This window comes from Chrysochloris asiatica, unplaced genomic scaffold (genome assembly GCF_000296735.1).
Source record: "Chrysochloris asiatica unplaced genomic scaffold, ChrAsi1.0 scaffold00047, whole genome shotgun sequence".
Classification (NCBI taxonomy): Eukaryota; Metazoa; Chordata; class Mammalia; order Afrosoricida; family Chrysochloridae; genus Chrysochloris; species Chrysochloris asiatica.
This window is the reverse complement of record NW_006408565.1, coordinates 7763483-7777428: the sequence shown is the minus strand read 5'-3', so window position 1 is coordinate 7777428 and position 13946 is coordinate 7763483.

The following is a 13946-nucleotide window of genomic DNA, read 5'->3' as shown; positions in this document are numbered from 1 at the left end:
TGGAGTTACCTTGAATCGATCAGTCCTACAGCTGTTGGCTTTGTACATGGAAAGCGGACATGGCTGTTTACATCCACAGCAACTCCTACGTGAATTGGAGAAAGTACCACAAATGAATTGTGCTAGCGCGTGAACCACAAACCGTCAGCGCTGTGGCTCCTATTTTCTGCCTGCAGGAGGACGTGTGTGGGTTGTGCCCCTGCCTCCCATGCCTTGATTCTGCGTCGCTCCGCCCCGCTGTTGTGCGTGGGCTGCTGAGGCCTTCCAGTCCCGCAGAGGGCCAACTTTGTACTTCCGTCCTCGTGTGGCGCTGTGGGATGAAGTTCGGATCGGCAAGGTCGGTTTGAACTATGAAGTCGGCGGTTCAAACTCACCAGCCGTTCCTAGGAAAGCCTATAAAGGGCCGCTATGAGTTGGAATTGACTCGGTGGCACTTAACACCAGATAGTCTCCATGCTTTCCCAGCCCTGCCAACTCTTCCTCGGCATCCTTGGTTGCTGATCTGTGTACTTGTTCCTAAGATTTTCTCCTCAGTTTGAGCTCTTCACAGTGCTGTATCTGCTACTGCTCTTTCGCCTGCGTGAAGTGTCTGCTTCTGCGCCTGTGCCAGCCCCTTACCTCTTCAGCTGAGCAGAAGTGCCTGAGAGACAGGGAAATGGGACCTCTCTCCACCCTATCGGCGGTGTAAAGATGACTGTCATGCATGGCTTATTGCTTCTACCTCTAAAATAAATAAAAATGCTCAAATAGGTGGCTAAAGGTTGGAAAACTATTACTCTGGCTTCACTGCTCGCCGGAGAGACTGCTCACCTACTTAGAGTTATGTAGGAGTATTCTTTTTAAGGGACAGCTCCCTAAGGAAATCTCCAATTTTGCTGCACTGTCTTTTTCTGTTTATTCATTCAGCCTGTATTTTGTGATCCCTCTTGGTGCTATTGTTGGACCCTAGGGGAAAGGGGAATTTATAAACTGTCTTCTAGAATTCCATTTAGGAACTACACTACAATACAGTTTGGAAATGTGGGAGCTAACACAGGCTACTATAAGAACGAACGAAGGACCTCCATCTAGCTGATTTACCTTCTTTCTAGGTTGGATTTTCCTTCATATTTTGTCCTTATCTCAGTGGAAACCACTCGAGCCCCTTGACTCTTCATCCTTTGTCAACTTTGGCTCTCATAACTGCTGTGGTGTTGGGCAAGTCAAGGCATTACTCTGCACATATTTCCTCCTTGCAAAGAGGAAATGATCTCCAAAAACACTGGGTTGTATCGTTCGAAGGGATTTAGATTCTCTTAAACTAGTAGTTCTTTTGTAATAATAAAGTTCGTACATACATACATAGAGTAAAAAGTCTACGTACACCTTGGTGTAACAGTTCGTATTCTAAGTCTTTAAAAAATATTTTGCTTTATGATAGATTGGTATAGTTAGCGTGTGTTATTAAATATGCACATGTTGTTAAGTGCCGCGGAGTCGGAATTTTGACTCTTAACTGCCTTGTGTAGGATTTCTGAAGAGTAGCTAGTTAAGTTTGAACTGCCAAACTTGCAGTACAAATCAACCTTTTGGTCCACTGCATTATCCAGTAGCAGCATACCAGGACTCCAAATATGTACATATGCACATACAATTTTAAGTTATTTTACAAATTAGAAATAATAACCTGCACATGTTTTACCCCCTTAGTCATGATTCCACAAATTTAAAAAATCTGGTCTGTTACAGAAAGGCTCAGAGCTTTCTGACAACTTAATGTAGATACAGGTAGCCTTCTGGGACCTTGGGGTTACAGCTCCCCAAAGGATCTGGGTCTCAGCCATCAAAAGCAATTTGGCAGAAGTCAATCTTGCTAATCTTGCTCATTTAAAGCATGGAAACAGCCTTTCCAGATTTCTGTTTCCCTAAAGCTTTTTGAAGCGCTGCGGGTTAATGTGCCAGACTGCAAAGCTGTTTGAACTGCAAAGTTGATGGTTCAAGCTCACCAGTCACTCCTCGGAAACCCTATACAGGGTCTTTATGGGTGGAACGGCACTTAACAACAAAGCCTTTTAAAGAGTTGTTGTTAAGTGCCGTCGAATCGGTTCCGACCCACAGCGACCCTGTACAGGGTTTCCGAGGGTGTAAATCCTTAAGGGAGTAGAAAGCCTCATCTTTCTCCCGCGGAGCGCCTGGTAGTTTCGAACTGCTGACCTTAAGGTTCGCAGCCCGATTCGTAACCACTACGCTACCAGAACAGTTAAGCACTCAGTTTTTGGATGCATTTAATTCCACATGAAGACATATTGATGCAGGAGTTTTGAATGTGGTTGTATATCCTCTTCAGTGTTGGACAGGGAGGATAGAGCTGAGGAGGGCTACTCCATTCCAGGCCTAGCTTAGTTCTAAGCACTGGGGATTCAGCATAGAACTAAAAGCCCCTGCTTTTCAGGCCACTTTAACTCTTTTGGAGAAATCTGTCACGTGATGAGTGCTATAGAGAAAGGTAATACAAGGTAAGGATCAGGCTTGCAGGGGGAGTCATGTGAACAGAAGCCTAGAGAAGTGAGATGAACACACTGGGCATGACTTTGAGAAGAGAGTAACACGTTTCAATGGTTTTTGTTTCTATATGTATATATATATATATATATATATAAAGAGAGAAAGTGAGTGTGTCCTGGTGTTGCACTGTGGACTGGACTGCAAAGTCGGTTTGAGCTGTAAGGTCTGCAGTTCAAGTTCACCAAGCTCCTCCTTGGACCCCTATACAGGGTTGATATGGGTAGAACCAACTTGACACTTAACAACAGTTATATAACGGAATCCTGGTGTGGTGCTGTAGGATAAGCACTGAACTGTTAACAGCAAAGTCAGCAGTTCAAACCAACCAGTCGCTTCTTGGAAACCCTATGCAAAGTCACTGAGTGAGAAACAACTCAATGGCACTTAATAACAATGGCAGCAATTACATTTAAGAACTCCTGGTGTGTTGCTGTGTGATGAGTGCTGGACTGTGAACTGCAAGGTTGGCAATTCAGACCCACCAGATGCTCTTTGGAGGGTCGCTATGAGTTGGAATCCACTTGATGGCACTTAAATTGTTATGGTGTATTTCCCTCACCATGCCTTCCATATTCAGTCTTTCCTTGGTAATAGTGGTGGTTATGTGGTGTGGAGTCCATTCCGACTCTTTGCGACCCTCTATAGGGTTTCCAAGGCTATCTTTATGGGGTGGGTGGGGAGCCAGGACAGAAAGCCTTATCTTTCTTCCCGGGCAACTGCTGGTAGATTATAATTGCTGAATGTGAGATTAGCAGCCTGATTCGTAACCACTACGTTACCAGAGCTCCTCAGTCTCTCTTTGTGAAGTGCCATCGAGTCGATTTATCTATAGTGACTATAGGGTTTCTGAGGAGCAGCTGGTGAGCTTGAGGTTCAAAGTGACTTCACAGTCCGGCGCGTTAACCCACAGTGCCACACTAGGACTCCGGTAGTGTTTCCTTACTCAATTTAAATCCCATAGTTCATCATAATACCCCGCTCTCCATGTATTCACCTCTCTTGAAGAGAGAGCTCTTCTTCATAACTTAATTGACAAACTATCCAAAACCAAACCCACTGCTGCCAATTCTATTCCTACTCATAGCAATCCCATGGAAGAGTCGAGCTGCCCCATGTGGCTTCCAAGTCTATAAATCTTTGCTCCCATGAGTTGGTTGGTAGGCTCAAACTACCAGTTGAGCACTTTAACCACTACAACACCAGGTCTTGCTCGACAAACCATGATTCTGGTTAAACCCAATGCTCCACTTACCTGCATCTTGTTAGGTGCCATCGAGTCGATATTGACTTATAACGACCTTATGCACAAAAGAATGAAACACTGCCCGATTCTGGGCCAACCTCACAATTGTTGCCACGCTTGAGTCCATTGATGCTGCCTTCTTGTTAAGTACCGTGGAGTCGGTTCCAACTCAGTGACCCTGCACAGGGTTTCCAAGGCTGTAAATCTTTACGGGAGCAGACTGCATCATCTTTTTCCCACGGAACTGCTGATAGTTTTGAACTGCTGACCTTTTGGTTGGCAGCCCGACTTGTAACGACTATGCTACCAGAGCTCCTTAGAGTAGGGAAAAACATTCAGCTATCCTCTCATTTTTAATTTATGATCATCAATATCTTCCCTGCACTAGGCACACTCCTACTCACTGAGACCCATCCTTTTCATATCTTCTCCCCTTTCCTCAAACCTCAACATGTCTTATTTTGCTTTTACTCTAAGCTAGTGATCATATCGCTCGAGGACTAAGGTGCGCCTGACCCAAGCCATGGTATTTTCAATAACCTCATACGCATGCGAAAGCTGGACAGTGAATAAGGAAGATCATAAAAGAATTGATGCCTTTGAGTTATGGTGTTGGAGGAGACTACTGAAAGTGGCATGGGCTGCCAAAAGAACCAATAGATCCGTTTTGGAAGAAGTGCAGCCAGAGTGCTCCTTGGAGACCAAGATGGCCAAACTTCGTCTCTCATACTTTGGACATATTGTCAGGAGGGACCAGTTGCTGGAGAAGGGTATATGCTAGTAAGATGGAGGGTCAGAGAAAAAGAGGAAGACCCCCAGAAGGATGGATTGGCCAAGTGGCAGCATCGGTGGACTCAAGCGTGGCAACAATAGTGAGGTTGGCCCAGGATCGGGCAGTGTATTATTCTGCTGTGCATAAGGTTGCTATGGGTCGGTACCGACTCGATGGCACCTAACAACAACACGTGATCATATTTCCTATTTGAGAACAATCTAAATGATCAGGCTCCTTCCACTGCAAATACTCACCTACGAATAGATGTTGCCTTCCCATCTGTTAGAGGTCAGTGTTTCTCAAAGTTTCTGGATCAGCAGCATCACCACCTGGGAAGGGGTCTGAAATGTAAATTCTCAGGCCCCACCCCCAAACTACTGAATCTGATATTCTTGTTAAGCTTATGTCTTAACAAGTTCTCCCAGTGATTCTCTTGTGCCCCAGCATTTGAGAACAAGTGCCCTTGGATTACCTATGTTTTCTGTATGTGCGAAATCTCACCAACTCAAGAACATAACTCCAAATCTTCTCTTTCAAGTTGCATGTATAATTTCCTTTCTTGATCTCTAGGTAGGTTACTTCTGTTGGATCATTCCAACAAGAACATGCAAGCATGCTGTTCCTTCCATGTCTCTAGTCCCCCTTGCAGCTCTCCAAGAGGAAATTGTCCTCATTGGCTCCATTCCACTCCTTTCATTCTTTTTAATCCACGGCAGTCAGGCTTTTATCCTCTGCATTTCTGTGAAACTTTCATATCAAGTTCACTCATGGCTATTCTGTTGCTAATTCAGGCCTCATTTTATTCCGCCCCAACACTGCCAACACCTACTCCATGCCCTTGTCATCTCCTGCCTGGGCTATTTCATCAGCCTCTTCACTTATCTCCCTCCTGCTGCTGTTGTCCTTTAACCCACCTTGCACATAGCTAAGTGATTTTTTCCGGAAACTAACCCTAGCAGATTGCCAGGTGTTTTCTTCCACATAGCCACTAGTGGGTTCAAACCTTTGATCTCTTGGTTAACAGCTGAGCGCTTATCCAGTGAGCTACCAGAGCTGCTGCTTGTTATCATTAAACCTTTTTAAACACCGACAGAGTAGTGTGTGAAGGGTGGGGTATGGAGGGCAGGCCCAATCACAAATGTGCTTCTCAAGGAAGATCCCAGATACCCAAAGAGGGCAGTGTCCTACTCAGACTGTGGCCTCTTGGGGGGCAGCTTTAGGGCCAGGCAAAGTTGTCCGTTTTTCTGTAGTCCTGAAACTTTCATGATCACAGCTCCAGTTCCCAGTCTGTCTTATGCACTAGAGTATAAACTTCTTGAGGGCAGTTACTAGATCTGTCTTGCTCACTTGTATATTCAGAACCTGGTACAGAACAAATAAACAAAAGAATGGACGAATAACTAGAACAATAAAAAGACTTGAGGGCACTCGAACAAGTGGCGAAAAAAGCCATAATTAGGAGCTGCTATACCCTTGGTGGCCAAGAGGTGGCGATAGAGGATCATTTTCTGAGCTGCCAACTATACTTAAGTCTTCTTGTTATGGATTGTGGCGCCGGTTCTGATTCATAGCGACGCTGTACAGGGTTTCCGAGGCTGTAAATCTTTCAGGGAGCAGAGAGCCTCATCTTTCTCCAGAGGAACAGTTGGTAGTTTCGAACTGCTGACCTTAAGGTTCGCAGCCCATTTCTTAACCACAAGTCTTAGAGTCGTGTTTTGACCAAGTGAAGGGTGTGTTGTTGTTGTTAAGTGCTGTCGAGTTTCCGACCCATAGCGACCTTATATAGGGTTTTCAAGGAGCGGCTGGTGAGCTTGAACCACCGACCTTGTGGTTCAAACGATTTTGCAGTCCAGCGCATTACCCCACAGCGCTACACCCGGACTCCATCCAAGTGAAGGAAGGGTGTAGCTAGCTGATTTTTGACAAGCTTACTGTTAACAGTTAAGTTTTTGTGTCAGTTTGGTTTGGTGAGGATTCTCAGTGGTTTAACAGTTAAGATGTAGTTATCAACTCCATGATGAGATAAATACGATGCAAACTCTCATGATGTGATCTGATGTGATCAGCTCTCGTTGGATGTAATTATTCTATGTGTTGTAAATCCTCCTTTCTATGATGTTAATGCCACCACTTGTCTGTCAGTTTGTCATACAGTGGTGGCTAGTGTGTTGCTGTGATGCTGGAAGCTATGCCACCGATATTTTAAATACCAGCAGAGACATCCATGGCAGATAGGTTTCAGCTGAGCTTCCAGATGAAGACAGACTAGGAAGAAGGAGAGGTGGACTACTTCTGAATGTTTAGCCACTGAAAACCTTATGAATAGCATCAGATAGCTCCAGAATATTGAATACTGAAGCATGATAAGTAGCACCAGAATATTGTCAGATGTAGTGTCAGAAGATGAGCCCTTAAGGTTGGAAGGGACTCAAAATGCGACTAGGGAAGAGCTGCCTCCTCAAAGTAGAGTTGACCGTGATGACGTGAATGGAGTAAAGCTTTCGGGACCTGTGTTTGCTGATGGGACACAACTTAAAATGAGGGTAAACAGCTACAAACATGCAATAATAAGCAGAACATGAATGTATAAAGTATGCATCTAGGAAAATTGGAAGTTGTAAAAAAATGAAATAGAATGCATAAAGGTCACTATCCTAGGCATCTGGTATTGGCCATTTTGAATCTGATATTTGTATGGTTTGTTAGGCAGGGAATGACAGATTGAAGAGGAATGGCATACCATTCATCATCAAAAGCAATATTTCAAGGTCTATCTTGAAGTATAATGCTGTGATAGTATAATATCCATATGCCTATAGTTAATACCACTATTATTAAAATTTACTCACCAATCACGAAAGCCAGTGATGATGAAATTGAAGAATTCTATCAACTCTGTTAGTATGAAATTGATCAAATATGCTATCAAGAAGTATTGATAATCACTGGTGATTGTAATACAAAGGTTGGAAACGAAGAGGAAGGATCAGTAGTTGGAAAATATGTTCTTGGTGATTGCAACAATGCTGCAGATCCCATGATGAGTTTTTCAAGACCAAAGAATTGTTCATTGCAAATACCTTTTTAAAGAAACATAAAAGATGACAGTACCCATGGACTTCAGCAGATGGAATACACATAAATCAAATTAACTACATATGTGGAAAGAGACAGTGGAAAAGCTCCATGTCATCAGTCAAAACAAGGCCAAGGGCAGACTGTGGAACACACTATCAATTGCTCATATGCAAGTTCAAGCTGGAGCTGAAGAAAATTATAACAAGTCCACAAGAGCCAAAATAAGACCTAGAACATATTCCACATGAAGTTTGAGATCATCTGAAGAACAGATTTGGTGCATTAAACATTAAAGACAGAAGACCAGAAGAGTTGTGGGATGACATCAAGAATACTGTACAGGACGAAAGCAAAACGTCATTAAGAAGACAAGAAAGAAGGAAAAGACCAAAATGGATGTCAGAATCCTGTTCTCCGGCACAGAGATGCTAAAACAAATGGAAGAAATGAGGAGGTAAAAGAGTTGCTTAGAAAGTTTCAAAGGTCAGCTTGAGAAGGCAAAGTCAAGTATCATAATGAAATGTGCAAAGATCTGGAGTTAGAAAATGAAAAGGAAAGAACACGCTCAGTATTTGTCAAGCTATGGAAACTGGAAAAAAATTCAAGCCTTGACTTTCAATATTGAAGGATTCTATGGGCAAAGTATTGAATGATATAAAAAGCATCCAAAGAAGATAGAAGGAATACACAGAGTTACTGTACCAATAAGAAATGGTCAGTGTTTAACCATTTCAAGAGGTAGCATATCTTGATCATTCAAGAACCAATAATACTGAAGGAAGAAGTCCAACGTGCATTGAAGGCATTGGCAAAGAACAAGGCACCAGGAATATAAACTGAAATCTTTCAAAAAACTTATGTGGCACTGGAGGCACTAACTCTTCTATTACAAGAAATTTGGAAGGCAACTACCTGGCCAGCTCACTGGAACAGATCCGTATTTATGTCCATTCCAAAGAGAAGTGACCCAAAGGATGTGTAAATCATCGGACAATATCATTAGTATGGCATACAAGTAATATTTTGCTAAAGATAATTTAAAAATGGCTTCAACCAACCACACATTGACAGAGAACTGCCAGAGGTTCAAGTCAGATTCAGAAGAGGACGTGGGATGAGGGATATCATTGCTAACGTCAGATGGATCTTGGCTAGAAGCAGAGAATATCAGAAAGATGTTTACCTCTGCTTTACTGACTATGCAAATGTTTTTAATTGTGTGGATCATGACAAGCTATGGGCAACATTGTGAAGTATGAGTATTCTGGAACACGAGGCAAGTATTCAAATAGAACGTGGGAACACTGAATGGTTTAAAATTAGGAAAGGTGTACATCAGGGTTGTATTCTTTCACGATACTTAATTAATCTGTATGCTGAGCAAATAATCTGAGAAGCTGGATTATATGAAGAAAAATGTGGCATCAGGATTGGAGGGAGATTCATTAACAGCCTGCAATATGCAGATGATACAACCTTGCTTGTTGAACGCAAAGAGGACTTAAAATAGTTACTGTTGAAGATCAAAGACCACAGCCTTCAGTATGAGTTGCACCTCAATTTTAGAAAACAAAAATCCTCACCCCTGGACCAGTAAGCATTCATACAAATGGAGAAACAATTGAAGTTGTCAAAGACTTCATTTTCTCAGACCAACAATCAACACTCATGGAATCACTAGTCAAGCAATCAAACAATGTATTGTATTAGGCAAATCTGCTGCACAGACCTCTTTAATGTTTTGGAGAGCAAAGTTTGAGGACTAAGGTGTGCTTGATCCAAGTCATGGTATTTCTGAAAGTCTCTTATGCCTGTGAAAGTTGGACAATGAATAAGGAAGACTTTAAAAGAATTGATGCATTTGAGTAATGGTGTTTGAGGAGAATAGTAAAAGTACCATGGACTCCAAAAGAATAACCAGTTTGTGTTGGAAGAAATGTTCCTTAGAAGCCAGGATGGCATAACTTTGTCTCTCATGATTTGGATAGATTATCAAGAGGAACCAGTCCCTAGAGAAGAGCATCATGCTTGGTAAAGTGGAAGTGCAGAAAAAAAGAAGACTCCCAACAAGATGTATTGGCACCCTGGCTGCAGCAATGAATTTAAGCTTAACAGCGATTGAGAGGATGGTGCAGGACCAGGCAGTGTTTTGTTCTGTTGTGCATAATATTGCTTTCTTCAGCATTAACTCAAAGGCACCTAACAACAACAAAATGATGTTTAATGAGGCCAGATGCAATCTACAAGATTAGGTTGTACTTGAATCAGACTCTCTGAAATATAAAAGTAGAGAGAAGTGAGCTGAGGTCAGAGGGTCCTACTATCTCCAAGATAGACGAGCCAGGAGTGGAATCCCTGCAATATGAAACTCCTAGAGCCAGAGGAAGATTGATGCCAAGACACATGGAGAACTCCAAGAAATATTGGGCCTAAAGATGCTAAAAGAAAACAAGGACCTTTCTAAAGAGCAGTGCTGTGAATTTTGACTTCTAACTACCTTCCTAAACTGTGAGAGAATAAATTTTTATTTGTTAAAGCCTTCCACATGTGGTATTTCTGTTATAGCCCCATTAGATAATTAAAGCACTTACTAAATGATGTGCTGCTGTACTAAATGGTGACCACAGGGTCAGCAATTTAAACCCACCAGCCTTCATAGGAGAAAAATAAGGCTGTCTGCGCCTGTAAAGATTTGCAGTCTTGGAAACCCTATATAGGGTCACTGTGAGCTAGAATAGGAGCACTGGTAGTGCTGTAGGGTATGTCCTGGACTGTTAACCACGAGGTCGACAGTTCAAACCCACCAGTCATGTCATGGGAGAAAGGTGAACTTTTCAGCTCCAGCAAAGATTTCAGCCTCAAACCCTAAACAGGATCCTTATGAGTTGGAACTGACTCAATGACACCTAACTACAACAATGAGTTAGAATCAACTCTATGGCAGTGGGATTGGCTTTGAGTTTTGGTACTACAAGAGGTATAGCTGGACCAGGGAGACAGAACTCAAACCTAATATGCAAAGAGAAGTGTTATACCCTTCAAAGTCCTGAAAAGGGCATGATTGACTTTGAGGCATTTAGGGAGGTGATATTTGAACTGGGCCTTGAAAATATGGGGGATTAATCTAGTTGGAGAACATTCTAGGTAAAGGGGATGACTTCATGGGAAAGTGGAGAAATGGTAAATTGCCAAGGATGGCTGGATTATTCTGAATTTCTTGTTGTTGTTAAGTGCTGTAGGGTTGGATCTGACTCATAGCAATCCTGTATAGGGTTTCTGAAGAGCAGGTTGTAGGTTTGAACTACTGACCTTGCGGTTAGCGTCCAGTACTTATTCTAGTGGGAAGTAACAGGGTAAAAAAAAAGTACATCTCTTTGAGAATATATATTGTTAATGAAAGGGCAAAAGACTTATGAATTACCTGAAGCACTGCATGCATTAGGGGCTCATTGGATTAGGAATGCTGTGTCAGGTACACAGTAGGGATTTGTTGAATTCTGGAACTCTGGGTGTTTGTTTTCTTGGCTGAATGATATGCTCTTGTGAAATTATAAATGGAGAAAAGATCGAAGTCGTCAAAGACTTCATTTTGCTTGAATCCACAATCAACACTCATGTAAGCAACAGTCAAGAAATCAAACACCTTTTGCATTAGGCAAATCTGCTGCACAAGATCTCTTTATAGCAAAGATATCAGTTTGAGGACTAAGGCATGCCTGACCCAAGCCATGGTATTTTCAGTAACCTCATATGCATGTGAAAGCTGAACAGTGAATAGAAGACTGGAGAAGAATCAATGCATTTGAATTATGGTGTTGGTAAAGAATATTGAAAATATCATGGATTGCCAGAAGAATAAACAGGTCTGTGTTGGAAAAAGTACAGCTGAAGGGCTTCTTAGAAGCTAGATGGTGAGACTTCATCTCTCATATTTTGGACAGGTTATCAGGAGGGACCAGTCCCTGGAGAAGGACATCATAGTTGGTAAAATGGATGATCAGTGAAAAAGAAGACCTCCATCCAGATGGATCGGCACAGTGACAGCAGCAATGGGCTGAAGCATAACAACAATTGTGAGGCTGGCTCAGGACTGAGCAGTGTTAAGTTCTGTTGTGCAAGGTGTTGCTATGAATTGGAGCTGACTTGATGGCAGCTAATAACAACAACAATACATTAAAAGTGTATTTCCCAAAATGTGTGTTGCTCCTCTGTGAGAAATTTTCATAGATAGCTTTTCTGCCCTCAAAGACAAAAAAATCCTAACCCCAAAGGGAAGAGGATCACAGTGACCTATATGAGAGCCAGGGTCTTATAAGAGCATTCTCAAGTCCTACCCCTGGAATATCGTTTCTTTCCCTATGGCTGAGGCAGTCATAATCATTGTTTATAGTCTTATAGCAATTTATATAATCATTTCTATGCAGAAACCCTATACAGGGTTGCTATGGGTTGGAACCAATTCAACGGCCCTTAACAAATCTCCAATGATTGTTGAACCTACAGATACTGAAAGGAGAGGATTTTTCTCCAAAGCCAACTGAAAGAGAAAACCTTCTCTAGCACTCTGAGTTTGGACTTCTAAACTCCTAAACTCGTCTATCAGTTTGCTGTACTGTGGTGGCTTGCATGCTACTGTGATTCTGGAAGCTATGCCACCAGTATTTTAAATACAGCAGGGTCAAACAGAGTGGACAGGTTTCAGATGAACTTCCAGATGAAGACAGACAAGGAAGAAGGAGAGTGGATTACTTCCAAATATTAAGTCACTGAAAATCTTATGAATAGTGGTAGATAACTGTCAGATAACACCAGAATATTGACTATTGAAACATGACGAAGAGCACCAGAATATATATATATATATACCAGAAGATTGAATCCCGCAGGTTGGAAGGCACTCAAAATGCAACTGAGGAAGAGCTGCCTCCTCAAAATAGAGTTGACTGTGACGACACAAACGGAGTAAAGCCTCTGGGACCTTCATTTACTGATGGGACACAACTCAAAATGAAGAGTAACAGCTGTAAACATCCATTAGTAATTGGAAGACAGAATGTGTAATGTGTGAACCTAGGAAAATTGGAAATTGTAAAAAAATGAAATGGAATGCATAAATATCAATACACTGGGTATTAGTGAGTTGAAATATGCTGGTATTGGTCATTTTGAATCTGACAGTAACATGATTTTCTGCTGGGAATGACAAGTTGAAGAGAAATGGAGTTGTACTCATCATCAAAAAGAACATATCAAGATCTGTCTTGAAGTACAACGCTGTCTGTGATATCTATATGCCTATGGACAACATTGAGAAGTATGAAGAATTCTGGAACATTTAATTGTGCTCATGAGGAACCTGTACATAGACCAAGGGGCAGTTGTTCAAACAGAAGAAGGGAACACCAGATGGTTTAAAATTGAAAAGGTATACGCCAGGGTTGTATTCTTTCACTATACTTATTCAATCTGTTTGTTGAGCACATAATCTGAAAAGCTGGGTTATATGAAAAAAACACGAGGTACCAGGACTGGAAGAAAACTCATTAACCTGCGATATACAGATGATACAACCTTGCTTGCTGAAAATGAAGAGGACTTAAAGTATTTACTGATGAAGATCAAAGACCATAGTCTTTGGTATGGGTTGTAACTCAATGTAAAGAAAACAAAAATCCTCACCTCTGGACCAATAAACAACATATAATGGAGGAAAGGTTGAAGTTGTCAAAGACTTCAATTTTGCTTGGATCAACCATCAACACACATGGAAAAAATTCAAATGACATATTGCATTAGACAAATCTGCTACACAAGACTTTTTTAAAGTGTTGAAGAGCAAAGATGTCAGTTTGAGACTAAGGTGCACCTGACCCAAGCCATGGTATTTTCAATCTCATATGCATGCAAAGTTGGACAGTGAATAAGGAAGACCATAGAAGAACCGAGGTATGATGTTGGAGGAGAATATTAAAAGTACTGCCGAAAGAACAAACAGATCTGTGTTGGAAGAAGTACAGCCAGAGCTCTCCTTGGAAGTCAGGGTGGCCAGACTTCGTCTCTCATACTTTGGACATATTGTCTGGAGGGACCAGTCACTGGAAAAGGATATCATATTTGGTAAAGTGGAGGTTTGGAGAAAAAGAGGAAGAGCCCCAGCGAGATGGATTGGCACAGTGGCAGCAGCAATGGGCTCAGTTGTAACAATGATTGTGAGGTTGGCCCAGGACTGGGCAGTGTTTCATATGTTGTACATAGGGTCGCTATGAGTTGGTACTGATGTGATGGCACCTAACAACAACCAGGAAG